The sequence below is a fragment of the Ipomoea nil genome, unplaced genomic scaffold (assembly GCF_001879475.1).
Source record: "Ipomoea nil cultivar Tokyo-kokei standard unplaced genomic scaffold, Asagao_1.1 scaffold2494, whole genome shotgun sequence".
Lineage (NCBI taxonomy): Eukaryota > Viridiplantae > Streptophyta > Magnoliopsida > Solanales > Convolvulaceae > Ipomoea > Ipomoea nil.
The window spans coordinates 1,497,203-1,524,963 of record NW_017618922.1 but is presented as its reverse complement, the minus strand read 5'-3'; the positions used below and the strand labels follow the sequence as shown (position 1 = coordinate 1,524,963).

General features: G+C 38.9%; 1 pseudogene; it reads left to right on the top strand.

Annotated features, from left to right (window-relative positions):
- Window positions 1–7,799: 7,799 nt before the first annotated feature.
- On the top strand, window positions 7,800–12,161 carry LOC109153506 (annotated as a pseudogene).
- Window positions 12,162–27,761: the final 15,600 nt, after the last annotated feature.

Sequence of the window (27,761 nt, the reverse complement as noted above, 5' to 3'; positions counted from 1 at the left end):
AAGTAACAAGCATTAACAAGATAAACAACTTAGAGTGTGCAGCGGAATAGGTAGCGGTAAAGTGTTATGCTTATAAGTGCGGTGCTTAAAGAGATTCTAAACATGCAACACGTTAGAAATATTTTATATGGTTCAAGGATGATGTACGTAAAGTTTGGCTTGCATGCAAATGTGGGAACTATCAAACCCAGACAGATAAAGATATGCGATAAATTGTAATCGGGTTAGTTCGCAGTTAGAATAAGCATGCACAAAATATATGAGCAGTAAGTAAATAGAGAGAGAGATTTATAGTAGTTCAGAGGTGGTGTAATCCTCCTAGTCCACTCTTCTCCTTTCACTTCAAGGAGGAAATTCACTATTCTTCGATCACCCAGATACAATAGTGAATAAGTGTCCACCGACACTTCTCCGAGTGCTTCGCAAAAAGCTACACTCCTCCAAGATTTTTCGCAAGCTCCTCTTGTTACTCCGCCTTCCCGAGTACTTCGCACCAAGCTGTACTCCTACACCACGAGAACTACGCACAAAGCTACGTCCTCCAAGGGTTTTCACAAGCTCCTCTTGTTACTCTGCCCTTCACCACGAGTGCTACGCACAAAGCTACACTCAACCAAGGTTTTTCACTCTCTCTAGTTACTCCGCCCTCTTTCTACACTCAGTAGAGAATATTACAAAGAAATAAAATTTCTCTCTCACTCAGACTTGAATTTTATTCTATGAAGCTATGTTTCCCCCTTTTCGGCTAATAAAAAAATAGCTTGTATCTTTTGCTTGTATGTCTTAGCCGTTGTTCAAGTTGTTGAACTGCTCTATCACTTGGGGTTTTTCTTTCTTAACTGCTGCTTGTCTTCAAGTCTGCTTGGACAATTTATAGCTAGTGAAAGCTATTTGCCCGTTGATCATCTTTCGATCTCGATCGTCCATTTTGAATTGTAGTTGATCAAAAGATATTGTCAACTTGATCTGAAATATTAGGTAGATGTCTTTTCTCCTTTTGTCAGATGATTTGAATAATTTGCCCGTTGCCGTGTCTTGAATTTTGTAGCCTCCAAAATTTGAATAAGTTCGGCGCGGCAATCTTTGACATTTCTGGTCCTTCATAAATACTCTGACATGTCAAGTTGATCAAATAATTTATCTGTTGATTCTTGCTTGAGTATAAAATAATTTCTCTGCGAATCAGCCTTCTTTGAGCGTCTCCGGTTCCACCGTAAAAACTTGATGTTCAGATGAAAATATATCAGATATTTTCTCCTTCATGTTCCTTGTAAAATAATATACTGAAACCTCTGTAAAAACTTCACAGTTGTCCATGGTGAGATGCTCTGTTTTGAATTTAAGCTTGGTCCACCATACTTGGTGTGTTTCTCCATATGGTGCATGGCTTTTGTGAGACTTGTGCATTTCCCTTACTTAGTCTCCATATTGGCTAGTCTCCATGTTAGCTAGTCTCCCAGAGCTAGTCTCCCATACGGTCCAAGCTAGTCTCCCAAGCTTAAAAATACTTCACTTGAGATTTGAACTTAGGATCATTTGGCATAGCTCACACGTGTTTCTTCCAACTCCTCTAGCATGGTTCTTGATGACTTATCCGCTACTTAATTATGTTAAGCTATAATCCCGCTTAACATTTAAAATCAACTTGTGATTTTCCAGACTTGTACATGGGTTGCGTGATATGGGTGCACCATACTCCGTAGACTCAAACTGACTCAAATAGAATAAAAATGGGGACTACTTGATTTTTCAAAAATACATTCGGCTCATCAAAATTTACAATTTATTTCTAACAACCCACTTGGATCCTAAAGGTTTACTACCCGGAGGAAGATCAACGAGTTCCCAACTGTGATTCTGTAGGATAAAATCCACTTCACTTTTTATAGCCTCTTTCCACATTGGTCCTTCCATAGAAGTCACGGCTTCTACGTACGTTCGAGGCTCATTCTCTATCAAACAAGATAGAAAATCGGGTTCGTTTTCTAATAAACAAGTTAGAGTACCCGAATCGTACTCTAACAAATAAGTTAGAAAATCAGGACCGAATATTTTTCCAACTCTTGCCCGCTTACTGCGTCTCGGCTCGAGCTCGGGTTCTTTCTCAGATTCCCCACTATCATTATCCATAATTTCGTCAAACTTTCGTTTTGACGTACTTGGTCCCTCGTTGGACCTACAAGGAAATATATTTTCGAATAAATATGCATTCCTTGATTCTACTATCGTGTTCTTGTGTACGTCCGGATTATGGGACTTGTGTACTAAGAACCGATAAGCACTACTATTATGTGCATAACCAATAAAGATACTGTCCACCGTCTTGGGACCTATCTTTACTTTCTTAGGTGTTGGCACCAAAACTTTGGCAAGACACCCCCACACTTTCAGGTACTAGTAGGAAGGTTTCCTACCGTTCCATAGCTCATAAGGAGTCTTATCGAGCTTCTTGTGGGGTACCTTTATTCAAAAGGTAATTACTTGTCAAAATCGCCTCACCCCACGCATCTTGAGGTAGGCCCGAACTTATAAGCATCGCATTCATTATGTCTTTCAATGTACGATTCTTTCGTTCGACAACACCGTTCGATTGAGGTGAGTAAGGTGCCGTACGCTCGTGTATGATACCTACACTTGCATAGAAGTCACCAATCGGTGCTTCGTACTCACCACCTCTATCGCTTCTAACCTTTTTAATTCTCCGATTAAGTTGGTTTTCCACTTCATTCTTATAAAGAATGAATTTATCAACGGCTTCATCTTTGCTTTTAAGCAAATACACATAGCAGTATCGTGTGTTATCGTCGATAAATGTTATAAAATACTTATTACCACCTCTCATTTGTATCGATCTAAAATCACACAAATCACCATGGATTAATTCTAGTGGTTCAATTTCCCTTTCTACCGATTTGAAAGGTACTTTCCTTAGTTTTGCCTCAACACAAATTTCACACTTGTTATTTGTGTCAATTTGAAAGTTAGGAATATGGTCCATGCTAATTAATCTACACATAGAATTAAAATTAACATGACCTAGTCTACCATGCCACAAATTGGAAGACTCAAGCAAGTAAACAGAATTAACTTTATTTTTATTGATAACAGGAATTACACTGAGCTTAAAAAGCCCATCAGTTACATATCCTTTACCAACAAACATCCCTAACTTGGACAAAACTACGTTGTCTGACTCGAACACCATGTGAAAGTCATGCTTGTTCAACAGAGAGCCAGACACAAGATTCTTCCTTAGCTCAAGAACATACAGCACGTTGTTCAACGTCAATTCCTTCCCGGAAGTCATCTTCAGAACCACCTTGCACATGCCTTCCACAGTAGACTGAGCAGAGTTTCCCATCCACACCTTTTCACCCTCAACGGTCTCAAAGGTGTTGAACATCTCTCGGTTACAACATAAGTGCCTGGTTGCACCGGTGTTGATGAACCACTCATGAGGGTTTGAACCCACGAGGTTCACCTTGGTCACCATAGCCGAAAGGTTAATCTCGACCTCCTTCTGACTGCTATCTCTAACAACATTGGCTTCAGAACTTTTGTTCTTCTTCCTTGGAGCTTTGCATTCAGATGCTCTGTGGCCAAGCTTGCCACAATTGTAGCATTCGCCAAGAAACTTGTTCTTGGTAACATTGTTAGGAACCTCACTTGAAATGCAATAGTCACAACCTCACGACTCCTACCTAAGACACTAGAAGCACGTTGCAATGAATGGTCAATCCTATTCCCGTTTCCCCCCAATTGATTTACACTTGCCTACTTTCTTTACTCTTGCTCTCTCTCACTCTCAATTTACTCGTTTGAACAATGCCTTTCTTGAATCTAGTAAGTGATAAGCTTGAATCCGTCCGTTAACTCACTTGCATATCTCATCACTTCCAAATTTACCATCCTTTGAGAACGAAAACTTGAGAATCTTCACTCCCAACCTACTTTTCATCCACCGTTACACCTACAAACGTGTCAAATAGCGCCGTTGCCGGGGATGTTATACGGTAGTCCATGAGATTTTGTTTTTGTGAGAAGCAAGGATTTCAAGCTTAGATACTTGATTCAATTTTTCTTTGCATTTCTTTGCACTTGTTTACTTTGTTTCTTTGCAATTGCTTGAGCAACTATTTCTAGTTGCAAGAACCACTCGTCATGTCTACTTTGTAGGTTGATGCAAACTCGATCTAGGGGAACTCGAGATTTAATCCCACTAAACCCGGAATAAACACTATTACTTTTAATGTCAACTATAATTAACTTCTCTTATATAATCTTACATCGATATACTTTGAATTACTTATTTAAATACAAATATTATACATTAAATTAATCGCGCAATGCGCGTGAAAAACTAGTATTAGTAATAATAATAAATGTTATGAGTTAATACCATCTAGGATCCTCCGAGTATAGTGGTTTTGCCACGTTTAGTCCTAAACTTTCAAATTACCACCTATGGTCCTTCGACTTTCAAATTGTTACCATCCGTAGTCCAAGTTAACCACCTATGGTCCTTCGACTTTTAAAATTTAACCAATCGCGGTCCTCCTATAAGGACCATGGGTGGTGAAAATTTGATAGTTGAAGGACCTTGTGTGGTTAACTTGGACCACAGATGGTAAAAATTTGAAAGTCGAAGGACCATAGGTGGTAATTTTAAAGTTTAGGACTAAACGTGGCAAAAACACTATACTCGGAAGACTCTAGATGGTATTAACTCTAAATGTTATATATATATATATATATATATATATATATATATATATATATATATATATATATATATATATATATATATATATATATATATATAGGTCAATGATCATATGCGAAAGAGTTTTTAGGTAAAAAATACGCATAAATCTTAGCCATTAATTTCGTACAGATTTATTTCTCTTTAAAAAAAATTACACTTCAAATCAACAAAATTGTGTATTTTAAGCATGGTTGAAAAAATCGCTAGGCATCCTCTAGACGCCTGGGGACCGCTTATGGCGCCTAGAGAGCCTAGGTGGTCGACCGCCTAGCGTCTAATCGGCGCCTAGGCGCGATTTTTGCAACACTGATTTTAAGGCACAAAAATGTGCACTTGAAGGACAAAATTCTGCACTCGAAGACACAACGATATGCAATCAAAGTATATATATATATATATATATATATATATATATATATATATATATATATATATATATATATATTTAAAAAGTCTATTTTATAATTATCCAAAATGTTTTACTAGTTTTATTACTATATATAAATTTTGTAATCTAATTAACTCAACATTTACCCACTGAAGTTTCACTTAAAACTTAGTTTCACTTAAAATTAAACTTGATTCCGTGATAAGCATTTATTTTTTTGCTACGAACAATGGAAGCTTGGGTAGTATTGAATCTTAAATTAAAATAACTCAATTTATCTCTAATGGGTCTGAGATTGATTCATGGGTTCAAGATATAGGAAGTTTGTGTTGGAAAAAATAGCTTAAAATGGCATAAAATGGCATGTTAAGTGGCTATCTTGTGGTACAATTATCAGTGGGGTCCACTTTCGATTTGGGTCGGGTCAAAGTGGATTCGGATTCTTCGTAGTGAGACGAAGAGATTGATATATTGTACGCTCAAAACGGATAATGGGTGAATGAGATATTGATTCTCAAAGTAGACCCATTTGAGTTGGAAAATGAAGGGAAAAAGTGAGCTTTTGTCCCACATTGGTTTCGAAAGAGGATTTGACCCCCCCTTTTATGTAAGAGCTCTTTTGGAGCTTGTAGAATTGTATAGCATAGAGGCTCGCACGTGTGCGGGGGGTGGGGGGTGTGCAAATCAAATTCCATTTAGAAACGAGATTGAAAAGGTTTGATTCAAGCCCGAGCTCGTGTGCGACGGCACCTGCTGGCATAATTTATGCCAAACTTCGGTACCATTTTCCAAAAATGCCACTTGATGTTTCGGCTGCCGAAACTGAACAGCAAGTTTCGGCCTATGGCCGAAACATGTTCAGCAAACATGCCACTTGGTGTTTCGGCTCCCGAAACTGAACAGCAAGTTTCGGCCTATGGCCGAAACATGTTCAGTAGTTTCGGCCTTGTGGCCGGAACATGTTCAGTAGTTTCGGCCTTGTGGCCGAAACATCCTGAACAGGTCGAAAGTTTCGGCCTTTGGGCCGAAACTGGGTGAGATCGAAAGTTGAGGCGGAACCTTGTACGCCAACGGTCTAGAACCCGAAAGTTCTGACTGTTGTAGAGATTGAATTCATCTGTTACGGAATTAATTCTCTATTAATTCCAATTTTGAATTCTGAATTCAATTCTCAGGTAGTGCCCTGCTGTTATAGCTGTTGGAAAGTTAGCTTTAATGTCAGTTTTAATTGCCGTATTAAAAGCTATTTAACTCCTTCATCCCTATATAAGAGAAGGTAGTAAGAAGCAGATTTTACACATAACAGAGAACAATAAGCACACTACACGAAAGTATCTTTTTCAACCCTCAAAATTGTGCTTCTACTCCTTTCTTAGCCATACTGTATTCATAACCTTGCTTTGTTCGCCGGATTCCTTGTTTGTGTGCTCAAACGTTGAATCATAAGCAAGTTTTATCCTGGGAAGCCTAGGCCACACCGCTCCTAGCACTTTTGAGAGGTGGCAAATAAGGTTTTAAGGAAAGAGTGATCGCTTGACTCTTGCAAAAACCCAACACCAAACACTAGCCAAATTCTCCATCTTTCCTTCCCTTATTTTTCCAAAAAAATAATAATCTTATTTATTGGATTATTATTTGTTTTTCTACCAACGGATCCAACAGTCTTAAAACCTTATATATTTGTTTTCCCGTTGGTGGTTTTCTCCGAATTTCCTTGAAGAAAATGAAGCATCCCGTACTGCCAACCAATTGGGAGGATATTGTTGTTGCGGACAACAATGGAGGAAATGGCAACAATGTTGCCAATTCCCAAGCTACACCAGTGAATGTTGGTTCACAAGATGGTGGGAGCACTAAGGGATATATTCACATGTCTCGAGTACCTTCGGTACCGAGTGGATCGGCTGAAAAGCCGGAGAAGTTCAGCGGTGTTGGGTCGAACTTCAAGAGGTGGCAACAAAAGATGTTGTTCTACCTATCAACTCTTGGCTTGACAAGGTTCTTGTCCGAGAGTGTTCCCGGGTTGAAGGAACAAGATGCGCAATCCGTGATAGCGGTTGGCTATTGGAAGGATTCAGACTTCCTTTGCCGAAACTACATCCTGAACGGATTGTGTGACACGCTATATGATGTATATCGAAAGATAAGCACATCAAAAGCGTTGTGGGAAGCTTTGGATCAAAAATACCGAAGTGAGGATGCCGGCTCAAAGAAATTTGTGATTGGCCGATTCCTCGACTTCAAAATGGTTGATTCAAAAACCGTGCTAAGTCAGGTAGAAGATACCTTTGACGAGATCCGTGACGAGGGAATGGTGCTAAGTGAAGCCTTCCAAGTGGGATCTATGATCCACTTGTTGCCTCCAGGTTGGAAGGACTTCAAGAACTACCTTAAGCATAAGCGAAAGGAAATGAACTTGGAATACCTGATCCAGCGACTCAGGATTGAGGAGGGGAATAGGACGAATGATAGGAAAGTTCCTATCGTTGTTGGCGCTAAGGCCAACGTTGTGGAGCATGGTAAAAGCTCCAAGAGGAACAAGAAGGACAAGCGAAAGCTAGGTCCGAAAGGTGGACGCGCTCATATATCATGAATACTAATTCTTTTCTAATAAGTAAATAACTACTTTGTGTGCTATGGATCCGTATATCATTAATAACCTGTAATTCTATTATAACATCATTGGTTGTATGCAGAAATTTCCCTCAGGCAACTATCGGTGCTATGGTCAGAGATGTTTCCCAAGGTATCTCCTTCATGTGCAATAATGCGGCTGAATATGGAGGTGATCCTAACAGGTGGTTACGCCTTGGCGTATTTTCCTTTCAACAGATACCGCTTTTACTGAACATGCAACTTATAGGTTTGGTTTCTTGTAGAATATACTTAATGGGACAATCAGTCGGTGCACATATTGTTGCATGTGCTCTTGTGGAACAGGCGATCAAAGAGGCTGGAAAGGGACAAAACGTTTCATGGAGTGTATCTCAAATAAAGGCGTATTTTGGGTTATCTGGAGGGTGAGTTAATTATCAGCAGGCTTATGGAAAGTCCCTGGTGCCTTTTTCCTTTGGTTCTCATTTATAAGAGTTATAATTCCACCGGAAGTCCCTTGTCTTTGGTGGCAATTCCAAATTTAGTTTCAGACTATCGTTTTTGCCGTTTATAATTATGGAGTATAGAGTTCTTGGGAACCAACAAGCTTGCTGGAACTTTGACACTATTTTAATGATGATCTTCAGGTACAATTTTCTTAGCCTAGTCGATTACTTCCACGACCGAGGTCTGTATCGCTCACTTTTCTTAAGGTATATATCCTCTCGACTTCATTTCTTCATACGAGTCTTTGTCAACATGCATGGCCGCTATATTTTTCACGTTTCCTATTTAAGATCACATATAACATTCTTATTCTGTCAATGCCTTTGCAGCATAATGGAAGGTATCCAGATAACCTGGTGTCATCTTTCTTCTAGTTGACCTTCTTAAAGGTGCGCATCTTCTGGAACTGTTTCATTGTTTGTAGCTTCACTCATCTGTCTTGATTCCATGGACTGAACCACAGGTGGGATTTGTTCATGGATAACTTGAGGAATGTGCTCTTCATTACCCATATATGGCATAGTTTCAGATGGTAGTACTAAGCTGTCAGAGTGTGGCTCATGTGGCTGCTTGAAGGGAAACATATCTTCATAGAAGTGGACATCTCTGGAAAGAAAGACCTCTTTTATCTTGATATCAAACAATTTATACCCTTTGACTCCATTGGCAAACCCTATGAAAATGCATTTCTTTGCCCTTGGTGAAAACTTGTTTCTTTGGCAGCTAGGAACAATAGCAAAGGATAGGCAGCCAAACACTCTAAGGTGTTGGTATTGTGGTACCTTATTAAAGAGGATTTGATAAGGTATTTGATTATTCAAGGCTGAAGTTGGTAGTCTATTTATTAGATAAACTGCATGAAAGATGCAGTCCCCCCAGAATTCCTCAGGCAGATTGGCTTGAAACTTTAGGGCTCTTGCTATAGACAAGATATGACCATGCTTCCTTTCCACAATGCTGTTTTGTTGGGGAGTATACACACAAGATGTTTGGTGGATGATTCCCCTATGTTGATAAAATCTTTCATCAAAAATTCCTTTCCAATTGTCAGACCTCACACATTTAATAGCTTTCCCGAATTGTGTTTTGATTAGCTCATAGAATGACAACATATGTTGCTTAACCTCACTCTTGTTCCTCATAAGATATATCCAGGTGGCTCTACTATGATCATCCACTAGTGTAAAGAAATATTGATGACCATAGACTGTTGGCACATGATATGGTCCCCAGACATCAGCATGTATGAGATCAAAACAATCAATTGAAAGAGAGGAACTATAGCTAAAAGGAAGCCTTCTTTGTTTAGCTAAATGACAACAATCACATGCACTAGGCTTATCATTACAGATTTTTCCGTCTAAGGTACGAAGAAACTTTATTTTGTCTTCTGAAGCATGGCCCAATCTAGCATGCCAAAAACTACAAGCATTAGCAGCATGTTTACAGCTATTTAAAACACGAAAAATCAATTGGTGGAGTCCTTTCCTTAGTTCAGTCATGCCAATCATCTTCCCAAGGTGCTGATCATGTATAACACAGTGATTAGAGTGGAATAATATGTTGCAATTTGATTTTCTTATGAGTTATCCCAAAGAGACCAGGTTGTACTGAAAAATTGGCACACATAAGACATTCTGTAGGGTTAACTCAGCAGATAATTGGATGTTTCCAATATGAGACACCTGAGCCTGGTATCCATTAGGTAAATCTACAAATATACCATGCACTCTCTTGGATGTTTGTAGCATATATTCATTGCACACAATATGGTGTGTAGCACCACTGTCAAGAATCCATAAGGGCTCAGAATTAACCAAATCAGAACTGACTTTCTTACCTTCTAAATTGGCGTCAGGTATGAAATTAGCTGATATGGTATTGATCTGAGGATTGACAGTGAGAGGAGTGGCCTGAGTACTCCTACTTCTTTGTTGTTGCTGCATGAAGTCCAGAAACCTCCTATAGTCTTCCTCAGTCACATCAGAAATCCCAAGGCCAGAAATCCCAGGGCCAGTTTCTAATGATTCTTGTGAAGAAGACTAAACTTGGTTGGCAGAACCCATGCCTTTGTTTCTTGGCTTCCACCCAGGTGGGTAGCCATGTTTCTTGTAGCACTTATCAATTGTGTGCCATGTGTATCCACAATAGCTACACACAGGTTTTGGCTTTTGATTTGGATAGAATTTTCTGTTGTTGCCAGAGTTTGCTAAGAAAGCATTGGCTCCAGTTATGTTTTCTGTCAAGATGTTTGGGATAGCATCTATTTGTCTTTCTTGTTGAGAGACCATTGCAAAGGCTTCTCCAACATCAGGGAGAGGCTTCATCAACATAATCTGCCTCTTGGTGTAAGCAAAGTTCTCATTTAATCCAATCAAAAAGGCAGTTAACGTATCATTTGCAATATGAATTCTAACTTTTTCAGATAGGTCAGCACCACATTTGCAGATGGGAATGCAGTCACAAGAGGGGATTGGTCTTAACACAGCCAACTCATCCCAAAAAAAAATTAGTTGAGTAAAATACTCGTTCACAGAAGTGTTACCTTGCTTCGTTTGGTGAATTTCAGCCTGAATCTCAACTACTCTGAAGATATCTTGTTGACTGAATCGTTTCTTGAGATCCTTTCACACTCCTTCTGCAGTGTTAATCCATAAAACACTTCGAGCGATGGTAGGAGAAACGGCCCTTAGAATCCATGAGAGGACCATGGTATTGCATTGATCCCAATAGAAATGTTTAGGATCATTCTGATTGGGAATCAACATTGATCCGTTCACAAAAGCAAGCTTGTTCTTCGATTTCAAAGCCATCTCCATTGCCCTAGCCCATGCATGATAGTTTGATCTCCCTTCCAGATGTGCGGTCACCAATTGCAGGGACGGACTCTCATTTGGATGAAGGCTGAAAGGATTCACTCGATCATTTGGATAAAAAATCGCCGGAGTTGGAGCTGCAGCAGTTGCCGGAATTGGATTTGCAGCAGCAACCGAAGACGAACTGGTCATGTTCACGGCAGGTGATCTCCAAGCCATAGTTCACTACTCTGATACCATATTGACAAGTATGGAGAGCTTTAGTAAAGAAGAAAAAAGTATCTGTTCTTTGTATTAACCAACTGGAAAATCAAAGAGTATGTACATAAGGTTTGCTATCTATATGCTTAGGAAAAACAGTAGAAAGAAGAAGAGATAAAGGAGGGAAAAGTAGTTGGAGTTAGTTATTTGACTTCTTGGCTTCATTCCCTTTTGACTTGCCACTTGTATCTGTTAATAGAAGGGCAAGAATCTTTGGGAAAATACTCCCCATAATTAGTTGTGCAAGACCCAAATGTTAGAAATGCAGTTCCACTCCTTCCTCCTATTATCCTTTTCCATGGCACTGGAGACTATTCCATTCCTTGTGACTCCAGGTTAGAATCTTCTCTTAGATGAATATCATGGACTATTCTTCTTCTGCAAACACTTCAATCTGAATTTTATTTAGAAATTTTGTCACTAAATTCTCTTTTAGTAAAAATCCCAGTTTTTTCACCAGTTCCCCACTTGCAACCCATATTTGTTGAAATCCCTTCTTATCCTCAATCTTCAGAAATGTTAAATATATATGTGGTTCTCGATAGTGAATTCGAAGTAATGTTAAATATATGTGTCTTCTATTGATTCCAGCAAGAAATTTGTGGATGTTTTGAATGATCTTGGCGGTAAAGCTGAATCAATCATGTATGAAGGCAAAACACATACAGATATGTTCCTTCAGGTATGTATTTGATTGTTACAGATATCTTATGCCATTTCTTTGGAAGACAGACTGAAATGCACCTATGGAATAACTCTCTTAAGAAAGAAATAATGAAATGGAAAGTCCAAAAGGTGGCAAGGAGCCTTTCCACCTGTACTTTAGTCACATAAATATCCTGTTTGGTAAAATAGTTAACCTATCAACCAATTTTAGCTTATTTTACTACTATTAGTTGTTTGACTTGGTTAAACAATTAATATGAGTGTTTGATTAATTAGCTTTTTGTAACAACTTATTGCCTCAAAATAATAAAATACAAAAAGCTACTCAAGGTAGTTTTTTTGATTAGTTTTTTGAGAAAATCATTTTACATGTAATCAGCTAAATTAACAGCTAATTTACTAATGATTCTCGTATTAAAATGTTACTAGTATTTTAGCCGTGCAGGGTTACGAACATCTTTTTTTCTCTCTAGGGTTTGCTAGAGTTTTCTCCTCCCCTAGGGTTTGCTAGGTTTCCGACGGTTTCTTACGTTTTTTCCGGTGATCATCACTGTTTGGCGACGCTAATGAGTACGCTGAGTTGGAACTGTCGTGGCTTGGGTAATCCACGGACAGTTCGAGAGGTGGTGGACATGGTGTCCAAAAAGCAACCCGACTTTGTATTTCTAATAGAAACTAAGGTAGCGCAAGATCATGCTGAGCGTCTTCGTGTTACGATCGGTTTCGAAGGCTTATTTTATGTTGACAATGATGGTTTGAGTGGTGGATTAGCGTTATTGTGGAAGAAGAATAATACGGCGAGACTCCTTAGTTACTCAAGAAACTACGTTGATATTGAGGTAACTATGACAGGTAATCCGGCCTGGAGAATGACGTGTTACTATGGTTATTCGGACCGTAATAGGCGTGCTGAATCATGGGATTTGTTGAGAATGTTGGCGGCAAAATCGAATCTCCCGTGGGTGGTGGTGGGGGATTTTAATGATTTGCTATACCAGTATGAGAAGAGAGGGGGAAATCCACATCCGAATAGCCTTCTTCGAGGTTTTGGGGAGACGATTGAGGATTGTGGATTGGCCCAGTTGCCAATGATTGGATACCCATATACCTGGGAGAAGGGGAAAGGGACTGCAAACTGGATTGAGGAGAGACTTGATAAGGTCCTAGTAACGAACGAGTGGCGCAATATAATTCCCCATGTAAAGGTTATGAATTTGAGAACCAGGAAGTCAGATCATTCAGCCATTTTTTTCACAGTTCAGGAGGAGGTAGGGAGGGATGGGGTTAGAAGAAGGGGTTTTAGGTTTGAGATGGCATGGTTATATGATGAGGGATGTAGGGGTGTGGTGGAGCAGGCGTGGCAGGAAGGGAGAGGGCAGGGTTTACAGGGTTGTGTTCAATACTGTGGAAACCGGTTAACACGATGGGGTGGGGATCGGTTCCATAAGTATGGGAAACAGATTGTGCAGCTGAAACGGGATCAACAACGTTTGAGAGGATGCACTGACTCGGCCTCTCTTGTCGAGTTTCAACGAATAGAGCAACTTCTGAGTCGCACTGAGGCCCAGGAGGATGCATACTGGAGGCAGAGAGCCAAGCAGCACTGGCTCAAGGAAGCTGACGCCAATACCAAATTCTTTCACAGGTATGCCTCTCACCGAAAGAAAAAGAATACTTTACTTAGATTAATGAATGACAATGGGGATTGGTTGGAGGGGGATCCCATGAGAGATATCATTCTGGACTATTTTAAGAATATTTTCAGCTCTGGGGGTCCGGGAACTGGAGATGATTTTTTTGGGGGGATAGAACCCAGGGTATCACAGGCGCAGAATGACTCACTATTACGGCCATTTAATCTGGAGGAAGTAAAGGATGCATTGTTTGCAATGTATCCGGATAAAGCACCAGGACCGGATGGAATGAATCCGGGTTTTTATCAGCATTTCTGGGATGTGGTAGGAGGGGATGTTGCGAGTTTTGTGCTAAACTGTCTTGAATCAGGTGACCTCCCGTCTGGCTTGAATGAGACAGATATTGTGTTGATCCCTAAAAAGAGTAATCCAGAGTTAGTAACTGATTTGCGCCCTATAGCACTTAGCAATGTCATTTACAGAATAATAGCTAAAATGATGGCTAATAGAATGAAGCCTTTGATGGAAGGAATAATATCTGAGACACAGAGTGCTTTTATCCCAGATAGATTGATAACAGATAATATTCTATTAGCTGCAGAAGTGGGGCACTTTCTGAATCGAAAACAGTGTGGATTGAGGGGCTGGGGTGCACTTAAGCTGGATATGGCTAAGGCGTATGATCGAATGGAGTGGCCTTTTCTCCGTAATATGATGATGGCATTGGGTTTCCATGATAGATGGGTTGATTTGATTATGAAATGTGTGACCACAGTCTCCTATAGTATTCTGATAAATGGCTCAAGGAGTGACCCAATAATACCCACGCGTGGTTTGAGACAGGGAGACCCGCTATCCCCATATTTGTTTATTATCTGTGCAGAGGGACTCTCGTTGTTACTACAACAGGCTAACAGAGCGGGATTAATTCATGGATGTAGGGTAGCAAGAGGTGCCCCTCAGATTTCTCATTTGTTTTTTGCGGACGATAGCCTTTTATTCTTTAAGGGTAATGTGGAAGAGGCTAATGAGATAAAGAAATGCCTGACTGTATATGAGGATCTATCGGGACAGGTGGTTAACTACCATAAGTCGAGTATTTGTTATAGCAGGAATACGAGTAATGTGGATAGGGAAAGTGTGGCCCAAGTTTTGGGGGTGGAGCAGGCACCAAACTTTGGCAAGTATTTGGGTCTACCTTCGTTTGTGGGTAGGAATAAAAAGGCAGCTTTTGCATATATTGAGGATAAAATACGCCAAAGAATTGGGTCGTGGAATAAAAGGCTATTGTCTCAGGCAGGGAAAGAAATACTGTTGAAAAGTGTGGCACAATCTATGCCTACCTTCTCAATGAGTGTTTTTTTGCTACCTATATCAGTATGCACGGCTATAGAAAGAACGATGAATAGATATTGGTGGGGTTCTGGGACGGACAACCGAGTTCACTGGAAGGCTTGGGACAAGCTATGTGTTCCTAAGAAGTATGGTGGATTGGGTTTTAAGGACCTACGTGCATTTAATCTAGCTATGTTGGGGAAACAGGCATGGCGAATGCTCACTAAGCCTGATTCATTAGTAGCTCGTGTTTACAAAAGCCGATATTTTCCCAGGGATACTTTCTTTGATGCGCAGGTAGGAAATAATCCCAGTTTTTGTTGGCGGAGTATAATGGCATCAAAGAGCATAATTTGTAGTGGGGTCAGACGAAGAATTGGGAATGGGGAAACTACATCTATATGGACCCATCCATGGTTACTGGATGACCAGGACCCTATGATACAAACAGAGATGCCTATACAGTTACGAGAGGCCAGAGTAGTGGGGCTAATAGATCAACAAACTGGTACATGGGATAATGAAATTTTATCAGATTTATTTCAACCTACGGATGTCGAGAGAATTATGAGAGTACCTGTATCCCGGGATTATAATGATGCATGGTATTGGTACGGGGACCCGAGAGGATTATATTCTGTGAAAAGCGGGTACAGACGATTGGTGGGAGATTATGAGAATAATCAAGGCCCCTTTACTAATTGGTTAGCTTTATGGAGACTAAAAATTCCACCAAAGTGGAAAATGTTCCTCTGGAGAGCTATTTGTGATATTTTGCCTACAACTACGAACTTGCTTTTAAAGAGGGTGGAGGTGAACCCATATTGTGCTATGTGTGGGATATCACATGAGAATACAATGCATGCATTAGTCTTGTGTGATTTTGCAAGAAACATTTGGGATCAATCCAACCTTACAATCCCCAATATTGTCACGGATATTTTTCATGTTTGGTTTGGGGAACTTCTAAATATTTTAGATTCTGATGGAATGTTATATGCAGCATCAATTCTATACAATATTTGGAAAGCTCGAAATGGTGCAGTTTGGGAGGCGTTTTTACCACGCCTGGGGTCCCTACTCAGAGCCGCAGCGGCAGCCAAGACCGCATGGACTCAGTCCCGCCCAGCCGTGGCTGCCACTGCCACTGCTACGCTGCCGACAGAAAACCGCCACGCTGCCCAGGCGAGTCCCACCGCCGGCCGCGGTGCTGCCGACGCCGCCGGAGCCTCTGTGCCGCCAGTGAGAAGATGCAGGGTCGATGCGGGATATCTACACGAGACAGGGAATGCAACTGTAGGGGCCGTTTTATTAGATGGAGATGGAGCCTATATCTCGGCACTAACCGCGCCGCTACCGGCCTGTACGTCACCACTTATGGCTGAGGCTTTGGCGTGTAAGGAAGTTTTATCATGGCTAAAGGATCGAGGTGAACAGAATATTGAGATCTACACGGATTGTTTGACACTACAACGCTACCTTACATCATCAACCACTGCGTTTCGCTCTTACGTTGGCTATGCCATTGATAGCTGCAGGCAAATTGTCGTTTATTTTCACTCATGTTCTTTTAATTATATTTCTAGATCGGACAATTATTTAGCTCATGCTTTAGCCACTACGGCTTATCAGCAACCTGATACTATGTACTGGGATACTCACCCACCAGACATTATTTCAGCATTTTTCTAATGAAGCACCGCAGAAAATTTTCAAAAAAAAAAAAAAACAGCTAATTTACTAAACACTTTTCTACAATCAGCTAATGATATCAACTAGTCAAACTTATTAATCCAATTAGCTAACAATTATTTACTAAACACCTCCAAAATGTTAACTACAATCTACAGGCACATAATACGAAGTTAACATATTATTTGCCTGCCGTTAACATATTATATGCATGTAGTTCAGATATTATGTCCGTAGTTAACATAATTACAGACACATAATTATGTGTCTTCAATTTATTTATAGACACATAATTTATTAACTAAAGGTACATAATATGTTAACTGCAGACGCATAATTTTTGGATCAGGGTCCGAAATGCAAGGTGGACCCTGGTCCATGGTATAAGGATTGTATTGTTGATGATATTTGGGTTGTGTACAATGTTAGGATCCAATGAGAGGTGGAGCAGATGAGATGTTGGAGGAGTAGTTGATCAGTAGAATTGATTATGGCAACCCAGAAGCTGCCAATGCTCCCCGGAGAAAGCGCTTAGTGCCTGAATTCATGTTGAAGTTGGCTGGCAAAGTTAGCCCATTTTAGGTCACAAATAACTTCATTTTACACGGATTACTCATCTTCACATATTATTGTACATACTGAAAACAGATCGATATATTTTTTGCAGATAGTTTTATTCTAACTTCATTTGATTAATTCGTGATAGAATTGGTCAATTTGCGAGTAATCAATACTCTGTTTATCTCTTTTCTTTTTTTGAAATCTGTCAACTTTGTAACTTCTTCATGCTTCAAGAGAAGCTTTTTATATATAGATGAAGGCTTTAGAAATTTGAACGTTTGAAATCTTCCTGTTGGCATCTTTTAAAATCAATCTTGACTATATTTTCTTACCACTTTATTTCCAGTAATTCAACTCCCATGGAATTACAATTCCTTTCCCACATAATTCCTCCCTCCAACCAAATGCCCTGTTAGGAGGTAAATCCAGTGGGAAAACATTATATTTCAAAACAATAGACACAATTAATTATCAATATGTGTAATTGTGTAAAGATTGGAAAAACAGTTATTATTTTCCATTCATAAATTTAAAATGTTATGCCCCCCCCCCCCCCCCCCCCCTTATTTTTTATTTTTTATTTTTATTTGAGTACAATTAACTCTGTAACAATCTAATATCTGTGACCTTAATTTGGGCTCAAACCCATCACCTCTTACATAAGGGAGCAACTTGGTACTATTAGACCACAAGGTCCTTATTACAATTATGCCATTTAATTGACCACAAGGTCTTTAGCACTTAATATGATAACAAAACTTTTTATATTTATTTATTGTCCATAAATTGTTCTTCTTATAAATCAAATATAAAAATAAACCAATCAAGTAATGCCACATTAAGATGTAAATATTAGAAGGAAGTAGCAATACTCTTGAGTAAATTGTTATTCCTAGAACAACACTGAATGACTAGTCTTAAGAAAAATGTTATTTTTTCTTCCATTAACCTCTAATATTTACCTTTTAATTTGATGAGCGATTATATAACACTAGAAAATAAAACTTTATATTTTCTTGTTATTCGTGAATTGACTTAGCTAGCCAATTAGTTAATTAGAAAAGGAAATATCAACCCGCACGGGTTTAGCTCAATGGTTTAATGGGCAGTATTTGAGAGAAGAAAATGAAATATCAACATAAAAGTTTATGCATTAATTAAATACAAAAACCATTTGTTTATGCATTAATTAAATAAAATGAAACCATGTGAAGAATTTGTCCCGATTTCTACCTAATAATTCTATAATCATCAATTGCTGAACTTGCTTGATCCGTTGTCAGTCTCCGCCCAATAGAGTGAACCACGTACTCTTATAAAATCTTACTCTGATCTGCTCTTTTTTTCTTCTTTTTTTTTTTCGTCATCTACACGCTACAATGCCTGCCACTTAATTGCAAATTATTGCTAATTTCGTGTTGGCTATTGGAGAACATCAGCGTGCTGTTTGGTGCCAATTCTTTATACATATTATTGAATACAGCAAGAGTAAAAAGTAGGAAAATTTGTTACCCCTTGTGTATTGTTAATTTGTTATTAACCGATTTTTGTAATGAGCAAGGGTTGCGGGTTGCCTACCGAATCGTCAAAGAATCATGGACTAAACAACAGCAATCAGACGGAAGCCGACCGGGTGGAGACATCCTGAACTTTTCAATTCCATTACAAAATAATTTCCCCGCACCCGGAGCCCGGAGGTCTTCACGTGTTCAGTATCACCATTAATGAAAGATGATTTGAGGTCGGGTTGAAGGAGATGAAGACAAGAGTCCGATAAAGGAGATGGTGCAATCCACGACCAAAGAGACAAAATTTGAGGAAAAAAATGGCAAAAATGTCATTGCCGAAAATAGGATTTCACCAGAAAAAGTCATCAAAAGGACTAAAAGCATCCAAAATATGATAGTATAGGTTGTTAAATGACAAAAAAAAAAATTGTCTAGGACTAAATTTGGAATTTTCGGCAAAGACAAGGGATCTATGTTAGAATTAACTCATTGGGAAAATAAAAATAATTAAAGAGATGAAAATACTCTTGCCTAAAATAAGATTTGACCGAAAAAGTCATCCAATGGACCAAAAGTGTACAAAATCTGATAGTCTAAGCTGTTAAAAAGCAAAAATGATAATTTAAATAGTTTTTTGAAAGCATTGAATGATTTAATATATTTTTTAGTTTTTTTTGAAAGCATTGAATGATTTAATATATTTTTTCATAGTATCCATTCATTAATTAAGTATTTAAACACAAGAGTTTGAACTTGAGACCTCTCAATTTGAGGAGCTACAACTATGCCGCTCGACCACAAAACCTTTAACAAGTTCCGATGGAGTTAAAGAAGGAATTAGTAATAGAAGACATCTACTAAAAATACTCCGTAATAATTTACATTTTAACTCTCAAACTTTATAGGAATGAAACAAATTAGTAAGAAAATTTTAAATTTGAAACTATTGTAATAATTATAGACAAATCAGGTCAAATTTATTAATTGAGGATTAAATGTAAAAATATCATAATTATTGATGGAGGACTAAATTTTTAATTATGTCTTTTTCAGCGGGCTTTCAACAATTAAGTTTTTCAATTGGTTTAGTTCTTTCTCCTAGTATAAAAAGGATGTGAAGTTGCATGAAACCCATATCCAAAAACTATCTATTCTTCTTCCCACAGCGTTTACCTTAACAATATAAAAAGCAATGGTTAGCTTTTCTCTAATTTTCTCATTTCTCCTTATCACTGTCTGATGAAGTGACTTGAGTTGATGAAGAAAAGAGCTGAGAGCTGCTGCTGCTTTTCTTAAGCTTTTCCCTTCAGGGTTTTTTTTTGTCTTTTCCATCACAATTAGTTATTACCGTTTCTTTTGCCTTTGTTGTAATAAAGGAGCTCTTGGCTCTAAATGTACTGTGAGACTTCATTACCAGATTACACACTTCTCTCTTCTTCAAATAAAATTCTCTCTGTTTCTTCACCTTTAATGTAGCTTCAATCATTTCATCATGGTATCAGAGCTACGCCGGAGCTACGCCGCAGTGGTGGAAACTAATGCCGCCGGAAACGACGGATCGATGGAGAACGTAGGAAGTTCTCCGAACCAGACGACCGCAAGTCCAAATCAACGCGGCGAGGAATTTGATGATCCCCTATATCTGCACGCGACGGGGAATCCAAATTTGAGCCTGGTTTCACCGCCGTTAACTGAATTGAATTACGCCTCTTGGAGTAGGGTAATGAGAATTGCTCTGGAAGTGAAGAATAAGCTTGGTTTTGTTACAGGAGAGATTCCAATCCCTAATGAATCCGATTCCAGAATTACCTCATGGAGGAGGTGCAATCGTATTGTGTGCTCGTGGATTTTGAAATCAGTGAACCCTAGCATCGCGGACAGCATTATGTATTTCGACAAAGCTTCTGATATTTGGAAGGCACTCCAGAAGAGGTATTCGCAATCGAATTCACACAGAATATCGGAAATTCAGAGTGAGATTTTTAAAAACGTCCAAGGCAACATGTCCGTGAATGAATATTTTACTAAGTGTAATGCCTTATGGCAGCAAATGAGTTCTCTCAGGCCTTTGTTGCTGTGTGAATGTGAGCCGAGGTGTTCATGTACTTTGATGAGCAGGATGCAAAAACAGAAAGAAGAAGATCAGATAATCAGGTTTCTAGAAGGCCTAAACGAAGAGTATGATAGTATTAAGGCTGGAGTTCTAGTCATGGATCCAATTCTAGAACTAGAGAATATGCTCAATATGACATTGAAGATGGAAAGGAAAATCAGAGGGGCAATCAATCAAAAGTGCAATGATATCAGTCGGTCCAATGTTGTCCAAAACCAAGCAGATGAAGAACAGTCTGTTGCAGCAGCTGCTACTTTCAACAATAAGAAGAAGTTCTTTAATAACAATGGGAAGAATACACCTAAGTGTACCTATTGTGGTATGACTGGTCATACCATTGAAAAATGTTACAAAAAGCATGGTTTCCTCCTGGATGGGTGCAAGGCTATAAGTCCAAGAACAAACAGTTTCAGGGAATGCAACAGACCTCAAATGCTTCAAGTGCCTCTGTGAACCAAGTGGGAGATATTGGTATTTCTCCTGATCAATTTCAAAAACTTTTATCTCTTTTGCAGAATCAGAACAAAGGGGATCAGGCTTCAAATACTGCTGTTGTGACAGTGACCACACCTGGAATCAGATCAGAATTCAGAGAATCAGGTGGAATGCATGATGGAGGTAATCTTCATTTTAATGCTCATGTAGGTGTTGTTTTAAACTCAAGTATTATGTGGATTCTAGACTCAGGAGCTACAGATCACATTACTTGTTCCCTAGATTATTTTGAGAACTGTCATAGAGTTTATGGAATATCTGTCAAACTTCCAAATGGTGAGACAGTAAAAGTCACTCACATAGGACAAATCATACTTGATGAAAACATATTGCTTCAAAATGTGCTGTTTATTCCCTCATTTGCCTTCAACATTGTTTCTGTTAGCAAGTTGACTAGACAATCAGATTGTAAGCTTGTCATAGGGCCTGATTCATGTGTTGTTTAGGGACTACTTGGAATGGTGGATGGTTTTGCTAGACAAAAGGATGGGTTGTACTTAATCAGTAGCCCTCCCATGAAGAAAAGAATTCAAGTTGCTGTTGAGAACACTGAGAGTCAGTGCAACAATTTAACCATTGAGATTTGGCATAATAGACTAGGACATTATCCTGTTACCAAAATTCCCTTGTTGAATGGAATAAAACCTGTGTTCATTAATAAACAGTCTGAATTTGTATGTGATGCTTGCCATTTTGGAAAACATAAGAGGTCACCTTTTCCAGTTAGCAGTTCTAGAGCTGAGAAAGTTTTTGATTTATTGCATATGGATGTATGGGGGCCTTTTTCTGTTGCTTCTTTGAAAGGGGAACATTATTTCCTTACTATCATTGATGATCATAGTAGATTCACTTGGCTGCATTTGCTAAAAAATAAAACAGAAGTTAAGTCTAAGTTTCAGGCCTTCTACAACTATGTGTATACTCAGTTTGCCACTAAAATCAAGAAAATAAGAACAGATAATGGAACTGAGTTCTTTATGGATGACTTCCTCAATGAAAAGGGTATCATCCACCAGAAATCATGTGTATATACACCCTAACAAAATGGAATGGCAGAAAGGAAACATTAGCATGTTTTAAATGTGGCTAGGTCTATAAAGTTTCATTCTGGGCTGCCTGACAAATTTTGGGGGCACTGTGTGTTACATGCATCTTACCTCATTAATAGATTGCCTACTGAAGTGATTGATGGAAACACACCTTTTGAAGTTTTAACTGGAAAACAGATAGACTACCAACAGATGAGATCTTTTGGATGTTTATGTTTTGGTGCCACTGTCTCATCAGGGAGGACCAAAATACAATCTAGGGCCAGAAATTGTGTCTTCCTAGGCTTTCCAGCTGATGTCAAAGGTTACATTCTCTATGACCTCAATGATAAGGTTGTATTCATATCCAGGGATGTTAAGTTTTATGAGCAAACTTACCCTTTTAAGAAACAGGTTCTGGAAATTGCTGCTGAGCCTGATAAGGGTGAGATATTTGCTCCTTCACTGCCTATTGTCCCCACTTCTCTTGACTCAGAGTTTAATCTCCAAGGGAGGCCTACTAGCTCTAGACACCTTACAGAAGACTTTGTGAACAATGACTCAGGATATGTGAACAATAATGTTGGTGACAGATACAGTGATGAACAGCTTGGTACTGAGAATTCTGAGTCTACAGCTCATGCACCTACTGAGATGGTCAATGAGACATATGATGAGGCAAATACAAGTGTAAGTCCTCCACAGTATTCTGTTGAGCAATTGCAGCCCAGAAGAACAGATAGGCAGAGGAGAGTTCCTGCAAAGTTACATGATTATTATTGTCACACCATGGTGGGAAATGAACCAAGAACAAGGACATCTCCTCATCCCATTAGGAATTTTGTTTCTTATGACAATTTGCCTCATAACTATAAGTGTTGCATTTCAGCTATTTCTGCCACACAAGAACCATAGTCCTACAGTGAGGCAGTACAACTTGAACCTTGGAGAAAGGCTATGCAATTAGAAATAGAAGCCCTGATTCACAATAATACATGGACCTTGGTGGACTTGCCTCAAGGGAAAACACCAATTGGATGTAGATGGGTGTATAAGATCAAACATAAGGCTGATGGTTCTATAGAAAGGTATAAGGCAAGGTTGGTTGCAAAGGGATACACCCAACAGTTGGGCATTGACTACCTTGAAACTTTCTCACTTGTGGCTAGAATGACCACCATTAAGACATTCTTAGCAGTGGCTGTTGCTAAAGGGTGGGACATCCAACAGCTTGACATCAACAATGCCTTCCTACATGGGGACTTGGATGAAGAAGTTTACATGCTCTTACCCCCAGGTTTTGAAAGTGATAAGCCCAAACAAGTTTACAAGTTGCTCAGGTCTTTGTATGGTCTAAGACAAGCCAGTAGACAATGGAACATTAAACTCACAAAAGCTCTTCTGAGTGATAGTTTCCAGCAATCCACAGCTGATCCCTCACTTTTCACTAAAACTTCTCATGATTCTTATCTGGCTTTACTTGTATATGTTGATGATATACTTGTGGCAGGCACAAATCCTAATCAGATACAGGCACTGAAGCAGAAGTTGGATGCATCTTTTAAAATAAAGGATCTTGGCAAACTAAGTTATTTCTTGGGGATTGAAGCTCTAAGAACTTCCAATGGTCTCAACTTGTGCCAAAGGAAGTACACCTTAGAGATCCTTGAGGAAAATGGTTTCCTGGATTCTAAGCCTGCCAGAACACCTTGTGTGGCAGGACAGAAACTCATCAGCACTGAGGGAGAAACACTTGCCAATCCTGAAGTTTACAGAAAACTAGTTGGCAAACTTTTGTACTTAACCAACACTAGGCCTGACATTTCTTATTCTGTGCAACAGTTGAGCCAGTTTGTTGATAAGCCCAGGGATGTTCATCTCAGTGCAGCTCATAGAGTACTAAGGTACCTTAAAGGGTCCCCAGGAAAAGGCTTGTTTTATCCTTCAAAGTTTCAGATTCAGCTCAAAGGATTTTCTGATTCAGACTGGGCCACATGTGCTGAAAGCAGAAAATCTCTTACAGGGTATTGCATCTACCTTGGGGATTCTCTTATTTCCTGGAAAACTAAAAACAAGCTACTGTTTCAAGATCTTCATCAGAGGCTGAGTATAGAGCTTTGGCTTCAACAGTTTGTGAGATTCAATGGCTTGTGTACTTGTTGGTTGATTTGGGAGTGAACACTAACAGTCCTATTCCTGTTTTTTGTGATAACAAATCTGCCATTGCTATAGGTGAAAATTATGTCTTCCATGAGCGAACAAAACATATTGAGATCGACTGCCATGTGGTGAGACAAAAAGTGAATGAAAGGGTGATCAAGTTGATGAGTGTTACCTCACAACAGCAGCTTGCAGATGGATTTACTAAGGCCTTGCCTAAGATGTTGTTTGAAGATTTCCATGATAAGCTAGGCTTTCATGATATTCACGCTCCAGCTTAAGGGGGGGGGGGGGGTGAAGAAGTGACTTGAGTTGATGAAGAAAAGAGCTGAGAGCTGCTGCTGCTTTTCTTAAGTTTTTCCCTTCAGGGGTTTTTTTTGTCTTTTCCATCACAATTAGTTATAACCGTTTCTTTTGCCTTTGTTGTAATAAAGGAACTCTTGACTCTAAATGTACTGTGAGACTTCATTACCAGATTACACACTTCTCTCTTCTTCAAATAAAATTCTCTCTGTTTCTTCACCTTTAATGTAGCTTCAACCATTTCATCACTGCCTTTCTCTGCTTCACCACTACAAATGCCACGTCTAGGAGACTCCCCACTGTGGTGATTGGCGGTAAGCAATACTGAACCCCAAATCTGTCATTTCCACCTATTTTTTTCTTTCAATTATTTTTTAATTTTACTTTGGATAGTTTTAACTATATATGTCTATAGAGTTAATTACCGATTTGGTCCCTCGACTATGAGGATTTCACCAATTTGGTTCTCGACTACTAAAATTTCTCAATTTGGTCCCCGACTATGTTATTTTTACCTGATTTGGTCCTAAGTGTTACTTGCCGGTCAAACCTAAAGGGGAATTTGGGGATTATTAAAGAGAATTATTATTACCTCATCATCTTCAATCCAAATTATTATTATCATCTCCAATTTCCAGCCAACATCATCATCATCAATGCCAACATTACATTTCTTCACTAGACTTCACCCTTCACTCTCAACATCAACTCAATACCATAGCCGATTACCCCTCAACTACACCGCCAGACACCACCACCATCCACAACTTCGCGGATGCTGCCGGAACGTTCCGCCGTCGCTGCACGCCTGTCAACGCTACCCTCAACTGCTTCTGCTAGGTTAGTCGAGAGGGGAATGAAGGTAGACGGTAGGAGCTGCTACTGTCGGAGCTCCTCCAAGATTGTCGTCGCGACAGGAAGCGAGAGAGGGAGACCGTTGCTCGCCACTGACCTGCTCTGTTTCGTCAGAAAAGGACATCGCCAGAGTTGCTTTTGAGATGAGAGGGATAGGCGAGGGAGAGAGAGACGGAGGTCCACCGTCGTGCCTTGCTGCTGCCATTGGTCAACACTTCGTCGATCTACAGTCTGCGTCGTCGACGAGTGAGGAGCGAGGGTGAGAGGTCGCCGGAAATGAGCTAGCTGAAACCAGAAGTCACCGCAGATCCACACGCACCGGTGCTCTGCTCGCCCACTGACGTAGGGTTATAGTTGTTGCTTGAAAGACAGATGATTTCTCAACTCATTGCTCAACTTTTCGACTGGAGTTGTGTAATTAGGGTTTCGTATTTACGAATTCAACAATTAGAAGGTTTTGTTTGTCTGAAATAAGGCAAAGTGTGGAATTAACTTAGACAACCGAGAAAGGAAACAATGTGCAATTACAAAAATGTCCTCAAGTTTATTGCCTTAAACAAGCTGGTTTGACTTTAGGATCAAATTAGGTAAAAATGCCATAGTCAGGAACCAAATTGAGAAATTTTGATAGTCGAGGATCAAATTGGTGAAATCTTCATAGTCGAGGGACCAAATCGGTAATTAACTCTATGTCTATATTATAGATATTGGTTTGTTGGAGGCATTCGAACCTTATATTTTGTTTGCATATACTTCTCTATAACACATGAGGTTACATAATATATACAACCAATAAATTTTTATTTTTATGAAACTAGTTGAGTAGTGTATATATATATATGTATATATATATATATATATATATATATATATATATATATATATATATATATATGTATATATATATATATATATATATATATATATATGTATATATATATATATATATATATATATATATATATATATGTATATATATATATATATTCCAATAGTCGCGGAAAGTTCGATCAAGACTCTCCGCGACTGTTGTACAACAGTTGCGAATAGTCCTTAACAACAGTAATGGATGTGCAATTCTATACTAATGACGCTTATCATTTTCAATTAATATTTTTCTTAATTTCTTATTTTCCTCTCCTATTTTCTATTTTGTAGTGGATAGAACAATTGGAAGCCCAAATACTCATCTAGTAGGAGCTACGCAGCCAGCCTACAACTCCTACAAGGTGCCAGGCCATGGATCACCAAAAGCAGTTGTTATATTATAGACCGCGGTGCATAATCGATTATGCACCGCGGCCCATATACGGCGCCGTTTCTTTAAGTAAAGAAACGGTCCGCCGTTAGAGTTAACGGAGTCCGTTTGTTTGGTATATTAAACACCAACTGACACTACAATATATCCAAACCGACACTGCAGTTATATCAAAATGATACTGTAGTTATAGTGAAATGAACCTGCAGTGTATATAAACTGAAACTGAATAACATTTCACATATTTGAGTGTATATTGTACAATGAAGCTGTAATTATATCAAAATGATCATGTAGTTGTGTTTTAATAAAACTATAGTGTATATAAAATAAAATTAAATAACATTTTCACATATTTGAGTCTATAAATATCGAATGAAACTATAGTTATATCGAAATGAAACTGTAGTTGTGTTCAACTGAAACTGCAGTGTATACAAAATGACACTGAATAACAGAGTTACTTTTCGCAAAAGGGTGCGAAACGGCGGAAATAAACACTGTTAATTTTCATTTAAAAAAAAGACGCGCGGTGCATAATCGATTATGCACCGCGGTGCATAATATAATTTGCCACCAAAAGGCCGTATATATGTCAACAATTAATATCTCATTTAATTATAAATGCATACCGATATATAGAAGCCAGCACAAGCTTTTAGTAGAAATAGTTTGAATTAATTCAATTTTTAGTTCTAAATTTATAAGTGACAGTTTACTTTTTGACATTTTTTTTTAAAACATTCATCTTTGGTCCTAAAATATTATTGTGGCATGATCTTTCTTAATCCTTCATCAACAAAATTGTTAAAATGCCGTTA